The sequence below is a fragment of the Clarias gariepinus genome, chromosome 4, assembly GCF_024256425.1.
Source record: "Clarias gariepinus isolate MV-2021 ecotype Netherlands chromosome 4, CGAR_prim_01v2, whole genome shotgun sequence".
In the NCBI taxonomy this organism is placed as follows: Eukaryota; Metazoa; Chordata; class Actinopteri; order Siluriformes; family Clariidae; genus Clarias; species Clarias gariepinus.
The window spans coordinates 18868671-18882909 of NC_071103.1; the positions used below are offsets into that span (position 1 = coordinate 18868671).

The following is a 14239-nucleotide window of genomic DNA, read 5'->3' on the forward strand; positions in this document are numbered from 1 at the left end:
TTGTAAAATATATTTGTCTGAAATGGACAATCTGTCATACTGTGAATGTCAAAACATCTAGTGTAGTAAGTCAGCCATGGAGGAACTGTTTGCTGTGATGAACAAAGCATAGCATACGAATAGAATTTAAATCATTTATTATCTCTCCACGTTTAAGTGTAACCTTTCAGTATTTTAATCTTACATTAATTCAGTTACTATTTTAAACTCCCAGAATCAAAAATATACATAGAATACATAACCTGCTCACATATCAATTATAGATTATTGCAGACTGTCAGTAGCTGGAACAAAAAATAAGTGGCATATATAAGTGACAGCATGTTCTAGAGGACAGCAAAGTAGCACAAAATAAAAGACGGAAGGCAAGAAAAAAGATACGAATGTAGGAAAAAAAGTTCTTTGAAATGGAGAGATAATGCAAAACTGACATAGAAAGAGCTCTATTTGTCTCTGAGTGCATGATCTATAGTCTGTGCTATTTCCGACCTCTGTATCTCCCCACCTGAGTTCCAAACTTCACTTCCACAGTCAGGGGCCTCTGTTTTTTTTTTTTTTTGTTTTTTTTTAATGCTGGTATCGTCTAGGACAAGACTCTTTCACAGCTCAAATGGGGGGAATCTGATTTAAGAAACCAATTTTTCCCCCTCATTAAAAGTGAAGGTAGACTTTTTCCTGCTGTTCTCTTATTATGTCCGTTAAATCCTTCTCCTCAGGAAGGGTATGGAATGGACATGGCCTTTGCTGGCACCAGAGCCCTGCACCAAAGGACTTCTGGCATCAAAGGGAGTCATGTGAACAATGCCCACCCTATCCGGCAAAAGAAATATAAATATGCTTTCTGGTCTGGGGAAGGTGTACTTGAGATACTGTAAATTCAATGCCATTGTGGGACACTAAGGCACTGTAAAAACACTAAGGAGGAGTGACATTCATTTTCTCCATTCTAATTAAATTCTTCTTGTTAATGACTACACCATTGATTTAATTAATTATCCAATTTAGAATCAAGCTATCATAAACAGATTTCAGTTAGGGTTAATAATATGTACAATGAAATAAAATATTAATGGCAGTTGAATTAATGAGGTCATGAGTTGTGATCAGAATAAGATGTATGATGATAGTCAGGAAATTAACTTATATAAATAGAAATAGCAATATAAATAGAATACCCTCCAGTGGGAAAGAATTTTTTTTTTTTTGTTTGCGTGTGTGTGTGTGTGTGTGTGTGATAGAGAGAGAGAAAGAGAGAGACAAAAGATGAGAAGAGGGAGATACTAGAGAATGTTGTGAGCGAAAAAAAAAACACTGCCATGCTGCCAATCATATTCTCCACACATTGAACAGACAGCCTCCTGTTTAAGCTTTACAGCTGTCAATTTCACTAACTGCTGATAGCAATGGCAGGCGTAAACATACTTTAGAACTATAGCTAATACCCACAGAGGAGATTCAGTTAGGGGCTAAGAGCTAGGGTTGAAACATTTTGTTTTTCCCTAAGGAATGACTTTATTCCTGGTAAACAGCATGTGCTAGTGTTCCTTTTTAGCTCTTACTAAGCATAACTGCTCTTTCACATAAGGCCAATTCACAGCATGATTCGGCATTATTTAAAAATCGTTTCAGTTCACACAAGCTGCGTCAGCAGAATATTAGAAGCTAGTCCATGTGCTAGTTTGCACATATAATTTAACCTTTTTAAAATTGTAAATCTATGTATTTATACTTGTCTAAACTTTAAAGATTCTGCAATCGTAAAACAACCAACTACTACAAATGTATGTTTTTCCATTTTTTACAGTCTCATGTCTGTTGGATACTTTACATTTGGTTTGTTGTATTGGAGCACTCCAGGTGGCATTTTTTTAAACAGTGCACTTACTATTGTAAAATTTGAATTAGATGTCCTCATTGTGTTCTTAGATCATATAAAATAAATGTGTGTAAATGTACAATACACACTGAGGAACATTGGCTTAGGTGGTAAAAAGCAACAGGGTTAGGGTAGGGTGAGTGAAATTATTACTGTTATTTATTATTCCATATATATATATATATATATATTTTATGCCAAGGCTAAATTGGATATGGTTCTCAAGTGAATGTGTTGCTCATGCTATACATGCTATGTGTTAAATAAAGTACTCCCAGCCATTGCATGAGTGAGCTTAATTGGACAGCCATTAAGCTCACTCATCTCTCCAACATCCTTTTCGGCGGTAAAACGCTACATTGGTGTCAGAAGTAGGATGGAGAGTAACAAGTTGGAGCGCACTACGGAGGACCTACGAAAAATCCAAGCAGGCCGTCGAGTAGCGGAGCAACTACTGAGGAAGAAAAAGCTCTTTCCTGATGGAGCTAGTGCGAGCACACTGAGGCGACCAAAGCGGAGCGGCGAGATGAAGATCCCGGCACTAGATCTCGGGGCGGAGCCCAACGTTGACGCTGCGCAAGCGTCGGAGCAAGCCGACGAAGTGACCTGCAGCTGCGCCTTCCTTCCTACAATGGCGCCGTTGAACCCCACGCATTCCTCGCCCAAGTAGAGCTAGCCGCCGACTTCGCGGGCTGGTCCCCGACGTAAACAGCCATCTGGGTAGTTCTCTCCATGGAGGGCGACGCGTTCCGGGCGCTGGAAGATCTCCAGACCAATGAGCGGAAGGACTGGGCAGCCTACGGGAGTCGCTCCACTTCCGGTTGGGCGCGGCTTACAGTAAGGAGGCAGCGTGCGAGGAGCTGGCAGTCCGCGCTGGGCTATCAAGCACGACAAGCAGGAAGAGCTAGCTCGTCGTGCATTTGTCCGGGAACTACGACCGCCGCGGCTCTGCGAGCACATCAGGTTAGCGACACCAGCTTTCCTTTCTTAGGCTCTGCGCGAGGCCGAGCGCGCTGAGCCCATAATGGCAGAACATCACGGCGAAAGAGCCGAGCGGCCGCTCACAGCCCAGTGGCGCTCGGTAGGTGAACCTAGCCGGGGACAGGGCTACCCGTCGCGGCTAGGCAACGAGCAAGTCTCAGAGGTTTCGCGGCAATGTCGAGGCACGGGTGGATTCAACTTCCGTTCGGGATGTGTAGGACTTTGTGCTGGGATCTATGTGAAGTGTGTCATGGACGGCGTGTTACTGCGGGCGCTTGTGGACATCGGCTCCACTGTTTCGCTGCTGCGCTGTAGATTACTGGGGCAAAGCAAGCGCGTTTGCAGACTGCCTGATCCCGCCTTCAAAATTCGCACCCTTACTGGGAGCTACGTGAAGGTACGGGCATGTCGCACAGTGAGCAGATGCACTCTCATGAATTCTTTGTGGGAGACAGTGAAGAGGATTGCATTTTGGGGCTGAACATTTTAGAGAGATGGGGTGCGGTGCTGAATCTAACTGACAGGACTCTGCGTGGTAACTTCGGGTTAGCCAGGTTGCTAATGCCCAAACCACAGCCACACGTGATAGTAGCACACACCCGGGGGGCGGAACTTCCGGTAGCAGACCGAGCGGGAAACCCACACGCTAACGCCGGTGCTTTATCTCGACGGCCTGGCAGCAAAGCACGTGGTCTGTACTGCGAGCAAGTTGAGTGCCGTTGCGACGTAGAACCCTTGACTCCGAACATTCTCCCCGTGCAGTCCTCCAGGCTCTCCGGCGGTGATCAGCCGTCCGAGCTGGCGTGCAGCCGAGTTACTGCCGAGTCATCTAGAGCGTCACTTGTAGTCGCTTCGCCTGTGTCCCAGCTGGACCGTGATTAGCTCATTGCCTAGCAGGAGAAGGATCCGGTTCTGTATAGGGTGCTAGATTGAGTTAAAGCGGGCGTGAGACCGGATTACACCGCAGTCGCTCATTTAGGGCGAGAGGTAAAAGCTCTTTGCTCCCAATTTACTCACCTGGTGTTGCACGAAGGATTACTCTACTGCCGCTGGGAATGGCCGCATGGCGCGGGCGATTGTTTTCAGCTGCTGGTGCCAAGGTCTATGCGAGCATGTGTACTGGATTTGGTGCATGGACATTCTGGTTTGGGACACTTCGGAGAGAATAAAACTCTGCAGCGTATATATATTGTGGCGTGGGTGGGGTTTGAGTAACAACCATCATGCTTTGCGGGAGGGATTGGGATACATTTGGTGTCAGAAGTGGGATGGAGAGTAACGGGTTAGAGCGCACCCCGGAACAAGCTACAGCTCCGTGCGCTGTCAGCCGGCGAGGCGACCTGCCGCTGCACCTGCCGTCCTACAACGGCGCTGTCGAGCCCCAAGCATTTATCGCCCAGGTGGAGCTAGCTGCTGACTTCGCGGGCTGGTCCCCGGCGACAACAGTCGTCCGTGTGGCCCTCTCACTGGAGGGCGAAGCGCTCCGGGCGTTGGAAGACCTCCGGGCGGATGAGCGGAAGGACTGGGCGAAGTTGCGGGAGTCGCTCCACTTCCGGTTCGACGCGGGTGACCGTAACGAGGCCGCGTGCGAGGAGCTGGCAACCCGCGTGCGGAGCGCCTCAGAACCACTGGGGGCGTTCGCTATGGACCTGAAATCTCTCCCCGGAATTCGGGCCCGTCCAGCAGGAAGAGCTAGCACGGCGTGCGTTCCTGCGGGGGATTCGGCCATTGCGGCTTTGCGAGCACATCTGGTTGGCGGCACCGGCTTCCCTGTTCGAGGCGCTGCGCGAAACCGAGCGCGCCGAGCCCATCATGGCTGACTACCACGGCGAGAGAGCGCGAACGCAGTCCCCCACTACCAGAAATTATGCAGTCGAGATTCCCACATTTGGGGAATTCGCAGAGGTCAACACAACCGAGAGTGCAATGGTTGAGCCTCACCCTGGGTGTATTCCCCCGGAAGAAAAAGGGGGCTCTCCCCTAAGCTTATGTCTCACTGGGTGGGCCCCTGCACGGTCATTGCCCAGCTCTCCGATGTAGTCTACCGGGTGCGGTTGACGGGGCGGTCGCGAGTGGTCGTGCCCCACCGGGACCGTCTCGCTCCCTATCGGCCCAACGCCAGTGAAACACCAAACTCTGTGGAGGCCGGTCCGCCTCAGAAAGAGGGCTGCAACCCTTCTTCCCCCGCAAGAAGACTCCGGCGTTCACAACGCCAGCGCCGACCACCGTCACGCCTCCAAGACTGAGTTCGCCATAGTGTCCGGGGACGATCACAGCTCGGGTGGGGGTAGTGTGGCGTGGGTGGGGTTTGAGTAACAACCATCATGCCTTGTGGGAGGGATTGTTATGTGTTCACCGTGTTGGGGAAAGGTGTTTGGGGTAGTGGTTTCGGCCAGGGTGTGTGTGTGTGAGTAGATGTCTGTTGTAATTAGTGTGGATGTGTCTTTATGGAGGTTGGATGTGCTGTTTTGTGCTGGTGCTCAATAAAATACTCCCAGCCATTTGCATTGGGCAGCCAGGAAGCTCACTCGTCTCTCCAAGTTCCTGCTTAGCGGTGAAAAACGCTACAATATATATATATATACCCTACTCACAATAAGTTAGGGAAAGACTTAGTGGATGTCATACATACAGTGTTTGTTTCACTTCAGACATTTTTGGGATAGGGAGGCAATTGTATTGGGGTAATAGACACACCTCATTTTGTGTTTTTTTTGTGGTCTTATTGTGTACAGGTGTGCCTTATATTGGGGCAAATCCCAAAATACAACCTTTTATTAATTTTAACATTCTGTGGGTATAAAAACCTGGTATTGTCAGTAAGTCATTCCAAGTTCATCATTTACACAGCGACGGCACTAAACGGACGAGCAGCACCACCATATATGATTTAGAGATGATCTGCAAAGAGGAGTACGAATTTTGGTCCACTTTTGCCACTAAGTATTAAAGGGGTCATACAGCACTACATGCACTATTTTAAGCTGTTTGGACTAAACTGTGTGTTAGGAGAGTGCGTACACAACCACTCTACGATGATAAAGAGCCGCCCAGTGGTTTTCTTTTCGTTTATTACAGTAACATCCCCCTTCTGAAATCAGGCCAATCGCAAAAGCCTGTCGATGTGACGCCAAACCGACAGAGGACGCTCCTACACAAGTTGATTGACACTGGTGTTTTAGCAAAGACCCGCCCCGAGTGAGAAGACGCTGTCGGCCATTGTTTTTTCGCCGCTGGAGCAAAATGACGCCTAAGCGAGTGTTGTGTACAGTTGTTGGGTGTAATAGCGAACACAGCAGTCGTCATTCACTACCTAGGGTTAGTGACCTAGGGTACCTACCTAGGGTTAGGTATCTGAGCCACTGAGGACGCAGTGGCTGAATTTAGTTTTTAAATCTAACGTCCCCGCCGATTTACCTAAATGCGTTCATGTTTGCACTACTCATTTTTCACCAGACTGCTTTATAAACGCGGGTCAATATAAAGCAGGTTTTACTAGGAAGCTGCTCCTAAAAATCGGATCTGTACTAACGCTTCGTGTTCCTGCTTCATCTTCACCAGGCTCTGTGAGTGTGATTTATTTTACTATGACTCTTTGCAGATCGCCTTTTCTAATAATTACGATGAATGCGGAGTGTAAGTTAACTTACACTCTCATAGAACATGGTTATGGCTTCTTCTCTATGTACATCCGTCTCTATATAATCCCTAATCGCACTTTTATAATAAACAATGCATTGAGGTGATTGTCTAGTTGCAAACTGTGTACGTAGTCGGAAAACTATATTATGCTTACCTTTGTTATGTTACGTTAGATGGTTTATAACGATGTCTGTCGAAGATTAAGAAGTCATGTAAACACATCAGTAAACACATCGCGTCCGTATCTCTCTCAGTAAGTTTCTCCGCTTTTGTTGTTGTTGCTCGCCGCAGCGCAACAGCCCCTTAATTCATGCACATGCAGTGATGAGAAAGACAAACGGGTCGATGCATGTCCATTCTTTTAATTTCTGCGTTGTTAGGCGATAATACAAACTTCCGCGTAGGTTCCGTACTTAAATCAAACCAAAAACGACTGAAGAAAACAGGCTCGGGCTCTATAATCCATAGTTTTCCAGTTTGGACTGCATTACCCACAAAGCACTGCGTTGTGGCAATGCTTTGTGGGTAATGCAGTCCAAAGCATTGCCCGCACTGGACTACACTTCCGTCGCTATACCCGACGTGTCACGCCCCACAGAACTGGGGGGGGCGGGCTCAGCAGAGGTCATGAGCATTTAAATTAGCATGTACTGAAACAGGTTGCTGAGAACAGAGCTAGTTTTTACCAGGTAAAATTAGTGTTTTTTTTACACAATCCTTTTGAATTTTTAATTAATGTATTGTAGCGTTTTTACCACTAAGCAGAACTTGGAGAGACAAGTGAGCTTCCTGGCTGCCCAATGCAAATGGCTGGGAGTACTTTATTGAGCAACAGCACATTCCACAGTCACTAAACAGACATCTACCCACACACACACACAACCTGGCCGAAGCCACTACCCCAAACACCTTTCCCCAACACGGTGAACACATCATAACCCCTCCCGCAAAGCATGATGGTCGTCTGTCAAACCCCACCCACGCCACACTGCCCCCACCCGAGCTGTGACCGTCCCCGGTCACCATGGCGAACTCAGTCCTGGAGGCGTGACGGTGGCCAGCGCTGGCGTTGTGAACGCCGGAGTCCTTCCGCGGGGGAAGGAGGGGTGCAGCCCCCCTCCCGAGGCGGACCGGCCTCCACAGAGTTCAATGTTTCACTGGCGTTGGGCCGATAGGGAGCGAGACGGTCTCGGTGGAGCACGACCACTCGCGACCGCCCCGTCAACCGCACCCGGTAGACTACATCGGAGAGCTGGGCAATGACCGTGCAGGGGCCCACCCAGTGAGACATGAGCTTAGGCGAGAGCCCCCTTTTCCTTTCTCCACACCTGCTCCCCAGCAGCAAAGTCTCGCCCCTGGCTGTGAGTGTCATACACGCGGCGCTGTTTAACACCGGCGTCCGCCAAGTGTCTACGTGCCAACTCGTGGACACGTAACAGTTTGTCTTTCAGTACAAAAAAATAATCCAACCCCGGCTTCGTGGGTAAATCCACTTGTGGGGGGGACCCGAACACAAGGTCCACGGGCGTGCGCAACTCGCGACCGAACATTAACGCAGCTGGCGTCAGCTGTGAGGACTCCTGCACTGCTGTGCGATAAGCCCAAAGCACGAGAGGCAAATGTTCGTCCCAATCCTTTTGACGGTCGCGGGTAAGCACGGCGAGTTGGGTGGTGAGCGTGCGATTGAAGCGTTCCACGAGGCCGTCACTCTGTGGATGAAGGGGCGTGGTGCGGGTCTTTTTCACCCCAAGGCGCTCGCACACTGCCGCAAACACCTCCGCCTCGAAGTTACGCCCCTGATCGCTGTGCAACTGCTCTGGGGCGCCGAATCGGCAGAACACCTCATCCACCAGCACTCGAGCCGTGGTGGAAGCGCTCTGGTCAGGGACAGCAAACGCCTCCGGCCACTTGGTGAAATAATCCATGGCCACCAGCACATACCGGTTCCCGCGATCGGAGATAGGAAACGGCCCAAGAATGTCCACGCCCATACGCTCCATAGGTGCCCCCACACGAAAGTCTTGCAGGGGTGCCCGCGAGCGCTGGGTAGGTCCTTTCTTTGCCGTGCAGATGTCGCATCTGTGCACAAAGAGTTCACTATCCGTGTGGCAGCCCGGCCAGTAGAAGCGAGCGCGCAACCGCCGCAGCGTTTTAGTGACTCCGAAGTGTCCCGCACCCGCATGCCCGTGTACCATTCCCAACACTCGTGACCGCAGATTCCGCGGCACCAGCAGCTGAAAAGATTCGCCAACGCCGCACGGTCGTTCCCAGTGACGGTAGAGTAAACCTCCCCGCAACACTAGTCGGTTGAACTGCGAGTGGAGAGCTTTTTCCTCGGGCCCCAGGTGAGCAACCGCGGCATAATCCGGTCTCTGGCCCGCGTTAACCCACCCCAGCACCCGCTGCAGCGCTGGATCCTTCTCCTGCTCGGCAGTTAGCTGATCACAGTCCATCTGGAGCACAGGCGAAACGGCTACAGGCGATGGTTTACGTGACGCGATAACTCGGCTGCACACCGGATCGGACGGCTGATTACCGACGGGGGCTCCGGAGGACTGCGCAGGGAGAACATTCGGCTTCACGGGGGTCAGAGAGTGTTCGATGTCGCGATCACCCACGCGCTCCTCCACCCGCTCGCAGTGCCGACAATGCTCTTTGCTGCACGGCCGGCGGGATAAAGCATCGGCGTTGGCATGCAGTTTTCCCGCTCGGTGCTGAACGGTAAAATGGTAGTCCTGCAACCGCTCGAGCCATCGCGCTAACTGCCCCTCGGGCTCTTTAAAACTAAGCAGCCACATCAGCGAAGCGTGATCGGTCCGCAGCAGGAAGGATTGCCCGTATAAATACGGCCTAAAATGTTTAAGGGCCGCGATGACCGCTAGCAGCTCGCGCCGGGTGACACAGTAGTTCCTCTCCGATCCTGACAACGCGCGGCTGAAATAAGCTATAGCATGCTCTTTACCCTCGGAAACCTGAGACAGGACGGCCCCCAGCCCTACATCGCTTGCGTCCGTGTCGAGGATAAACATACGAGATGTATCAGGATATCCGAGAACGGGCGACGTGACCAAAGCTTTCCGTAACCGAGTAAAAGCATGCGCGTGCACCCTGTCCCAGCGAAACGGCTGATTCTTTCTTGTGAGCCCGTGCAGCGGACTGGCGATCGTGGCAAAATCCTTCACAAACCAGCGATAGTAAGAGGCTAACCCGAGGAAGGTGCGCAGTTGTGACACATTTAGCGGTTCAGGCCAATTCTGCACTGCCGCAATTTTTGCTGGATCGGTGGCAATACCTCTAGCACTAATTACATGTTCTAGAAAACCCGTCTCCCGCCGCAACAGCTGGCACTTTTTGGGGTTGAGCCGCAAATTCGCCCGCCGGATAGCCGAAAATACTTCATGCAAGTTAGCTAGCGCGACCTCAAACTCCTTGCCGTGCACCAATAAATCGTCTAGGTAAACGACACAACGGTTGCGAGGAATATCCATCAACACTTTCTCCATCAACCGTTCGAACGTCGCTGGCGCGTTACAGAGGCCGAACGGCATGCGCCGAAATTGCCATAGCCCTTGGCCGATCGAGAACGCGGTTTTTGGTCGTGCTTCCGGGGCGAGCTCTACTTGCCAATACCCGCTACGCAAATCCAACGAGCTAAACCACGCCGAGCCCGCAACGTGCTCCAGCGCGTCATCTATCCGCGGTAACGGATAAGAATCTTTACGCGTTACCTCGTTTAACCACCGGTAGTCCACACAAAACCGCCACGATTCGTCCTTTTTACGCACGAGCACAACGGGTGAAGACCACGGTCCGGACGCTGGCTCTATGACGCCCGAGTCGGCCATCTCGCGCAGCTTCTGCTCGGCGATAGCTCGTTTAGCTAATGGGAGGCGTCTCGGATGTAGCCGAACAAGCGCTGCGTTACCCGTATCAATCATGTGCTGCACCAGATGGGTATGTGTGCACTCGCGCTCATCTACCGCGAAAATATCCGCGAACTCGTGCAAAAGGGACTTCACGGTGTCGGCCTGTGACTGGCTAAGCCCTACACTGCTACGCTGCATTAGCTCGGCCATTATCCTAGCTCGGTCGGCTACCGGATGTTTACATGGCGCGTCCACCGGAAGTTCCGCCCCCCTGGTGCGTGCTTCTAACCCGTCCGGCTGCGCTTTGGGCACTAGCAACCTGGCTAACCCGAAGTTACCGCGCAGAGTTCCGTCCACGAGATTCAGTACCGCACCCCACCTTTCCAAAATGTCTAAACCCAAGATACAATCATCCTCGATGTCTGCCACAAAGAACGGATGGGAAAGAATGATTGCACCTACTTGTATTAGCACCGTGCGACAGGCCCGTATCTTCAAATAACTTCCCGATACGGTGCGAATGCTCAAAGCCGGGTCCGGCAGCATACAACCGTGCTCGCCTTGATCTAATACTCCCCAGCGCAGCAGCGAAACCGTAGAGCCAGTGTCCACGAGCGCCCGTAGCGAAACGTTGTCCAGGCCACAGTTCACGTAGACACCCGCGCGATTTCCTACGCGTCCTGACCGGAAGTTGAACCCGGCCGTTGGGGAAGCAAAGACGGCTGTAGGAGGCGGCTTCTCCTCGGCTAGTTTTAACGGCTGCTGGAGTACGTTGTCCTCAGGCCTGAGAACGTCGCAGCGGTAATCCGTCAGTCCCTGGCCTCGGCGTGGTCGCGGAATCTCGGAGGCTGAGTCGAGGCCTAGCCGCGACGGGTAGCCCTGTCCCCGGCTAGGTTCACCTACCGAGCGGCCCCGAGCCACGGGAAAACGCTCGGCTCTTTCGCCGTGGTGGTCTGCCATGATGGGCTCTGCGCGCTCGGCTTCGCGCAGCGCCTCAAACAGGGAAGCCGGTGCCGCCAACCGGATGTGCTCGCGAAGCCGCGACGGCCGAATTCCCCACAGGAACGCACGCCGTGCTAGCTCTTCCTGCTGGACGGGCCCGAATTCCGGGTAGCCCCGGTGTGCGAGAGTTCTCAGGTCCATGGCGAACACCCCTAGTGGCTCGGAGGCGCTCCGCACGCAGGTTGCCAGCTCCTCGCACGCGGCCTCGTTACGGTCATTCACGCCGAACCGGAAGTGTAGCGACTCCCGCAACTTTGCCCAGTCCTTCCGCTCATCCGGCCGGAGGTCTTCCAATGCCCGGAGAGCTTCGCCCTCCAGCGAGAGGGCCACCCGGACGGCTGTTTCCGCCGGGGACCAGCCCGCGAAGTCAGCGGCTAGCTCCACCTGGGCGGTGAATGCGTGGGGCTCGACAGCGCCGTTGTAGGACGGCAGGTGCAGCTGCAGGTCGCCTCGCCGGCTGACGGTGCACGGAGCTGTGCTTGCTCTGGGGTGCGCTCTAAGCCGTTCCTCTCCATCCCACTTCTGACACCAAATGTAGCGTTTTTACCACTAAGCAGAACTTGGAGAGACAAGTGAGCTTCCTGGCTGCCCAATGCAAATGGCTGGGAGTACTTTATTGAGCAACAGCACATTCCACAGTCACTAAACAGACATCTACCCACACACACACACAACCTGGCCGAAGCCACTACCCCAAACACCTTTCCCCAACACGGTGAACACATCATAACCCCTCCCGCAAAGCATGATGGTCGTATGTCAAACCCCACCCACGCCACAGTATAATACAAACTTTTCATTAGGACCCTAAAGATCATATTAAAATTTAATGAAAAATATAATGTGTATATTTTAGTGTGTATATTATAGTGTCTTTTTTTGTTAGAGGGTTCAAATACTTATTACTTATTACACTCAATGAAATGCAAATCAGTTTCTATTTTTTATATAAAATAATTTTTTTTATTTTCCTTTTGATGTGCTATCTGTCACTGGTAAAATAAACCTTATATTAAAATTATACTGTTCTGAGACTTTTCCTTTCTTTGTCATTGGACAAATTTACAAAATCAGCGAGGGGTCAAATAATTATTTCCTCCGCTGTATATATATATATACATACAGACTGACTTTGCTGCACTTAGGGGCCAATGGATGAGGCCATGTGTTGTAAAACTTTGGATGATAACCTCCTGAAGATGGGTTGTGGATGGGTCTTCCAGCATGAAAATGACCCCAAACATACAGCCAAGGCAACTAAGGAGTGGCTCAAGAATAAGCACATTAAGGTCATGGAGTGGTCTAGCCAGTCTTCAGACCTTAATCCAATAGAAAATTAACGGAGAGAGCTGTAACTTTGAGTTGCCAAGCAACAGGCAAAAAACCTTAAACATTTAGATAAAATCTATAAAGAATAGTGGATCAAAATGCATCCCAAGATGTGTGAAAATCTGGTAAACAACTACAAGAAACGTCTTCCCACTGTGCTTTCCAGCAAGGGTTTCTCTACCAAGTACTAAGTCATGTTTTGCAAATACTTATTTCTCTCATTGAAACACAATTTAATTCATAACTTTTGAATCATGTGCTTTTTATAGATTTTTGCATTTCCACTGTGAGAGACAGAATCTAAAAAGAAAAATCCGGAAATCACATTGTATGATTTTTTTTTAACAATTTATTTGTGAATTACTGTGTCAAAGGGGTATTTAATCATTTGCTTATCAGCCAGATTTCTGACCCTCAAAGACCAGTTATTTTGCTTTTAAATAGTCCATATGCTTCTTACGGATCCTCCTTGGTTTTCCTGACTGTGTGCTTTGAATCATTGTCATGTTGAAAGACCCAGCCACGACCCATCTTTAATGCTCTGACTGAGGGAAGGAGGTTTTTGCCCAATATGTCACAATACATGGCCCTGTTTATCCTCTCCTTATAACAGTGCAGTCGTCCTGTCCCCTGTGCAGAAAAACACCCCAAAGCATGATGCTTCCAGCTTCATGCTTCACTGTAGGTATGGTATTATTTGGATGATACTCATCATTCTTCTTCCTTCAAACACGGCGAATGGAGTTAAGACCAAAAAGTTCTACTTTGGTCTCATCTGACCAAAGGACTTTCTCCCATGACTCCTCTGGATCATCCAGATGGTCCCTGGCAAACTTTAGACGATTTTAAACCATGGAGTCCTAGTGTATTACTGATACTGTAGTAGCCTTGGAAACAATGGTCCCAGCTCTCTTTGCGGCATTAACCAGCTCCTCCCGTGTAGTTCTGGGCTGATTCTTCACCATTCTTAGCATCTGTCATGATTTATGCCCTGTCTGCCTCGTATTCCTTTTTTTTCTCCACGCTGTCCTCTGGTTTCCACCCCCAATCTAACGGCCAGACGGAGAGAAAGAACCAGTCCCTCGAAATTGCCCTGAGGTGTATGTCTGCTCGAGATGTTACCTCCTGGAGCCGTTTCCTACCTTGGGTGGAGTACGCCCATAACTCCCAACCCTCATCATCCACCGGTCTGTCTCCCTTCCAGTGCTGCCTGGGCTATCAACCGCCACTATTCCCGTCTCAGGAGGAGGAGGTCAGCGTCCCATCTGTCCCATATATATATACACAGTGAGAGAGAGAGAAATACAGTAGATAGATTATAAATTAATCCTGACTTTTAATTGTCTGCAGATTTAATTGTACCTTTGTTTTATAATTTAAAAGAAAACCAAACAGAAGTACCTAAAACTGGAGCAACATGTTCCTTGCCAGTGCCTTTTCCCCCTTTCTCGTTTTTATTCTTTAATGCATAGTCTAGACTACGTTAAAGTAAGACCGGAATAAACAGTGGTATTTCTGTTTTTGAAGTCTGCCATTATTGATT

The 14239-nt window shown here is 50.1% G+C and overlaps 1 pseudogene; it reads right to left on the bottom strand.

Moving 5' to 3' along the window:
• Positions 1-4684: 4684 nt before the first annotated feature.
• On the bottom strand, positions 4685-4823 carry LOC128523331 (uncharacterized; annotated as a pseudogene).
• Between the last annotated feature and the right edge of the window lie 9416 nt (positions 4824-14239).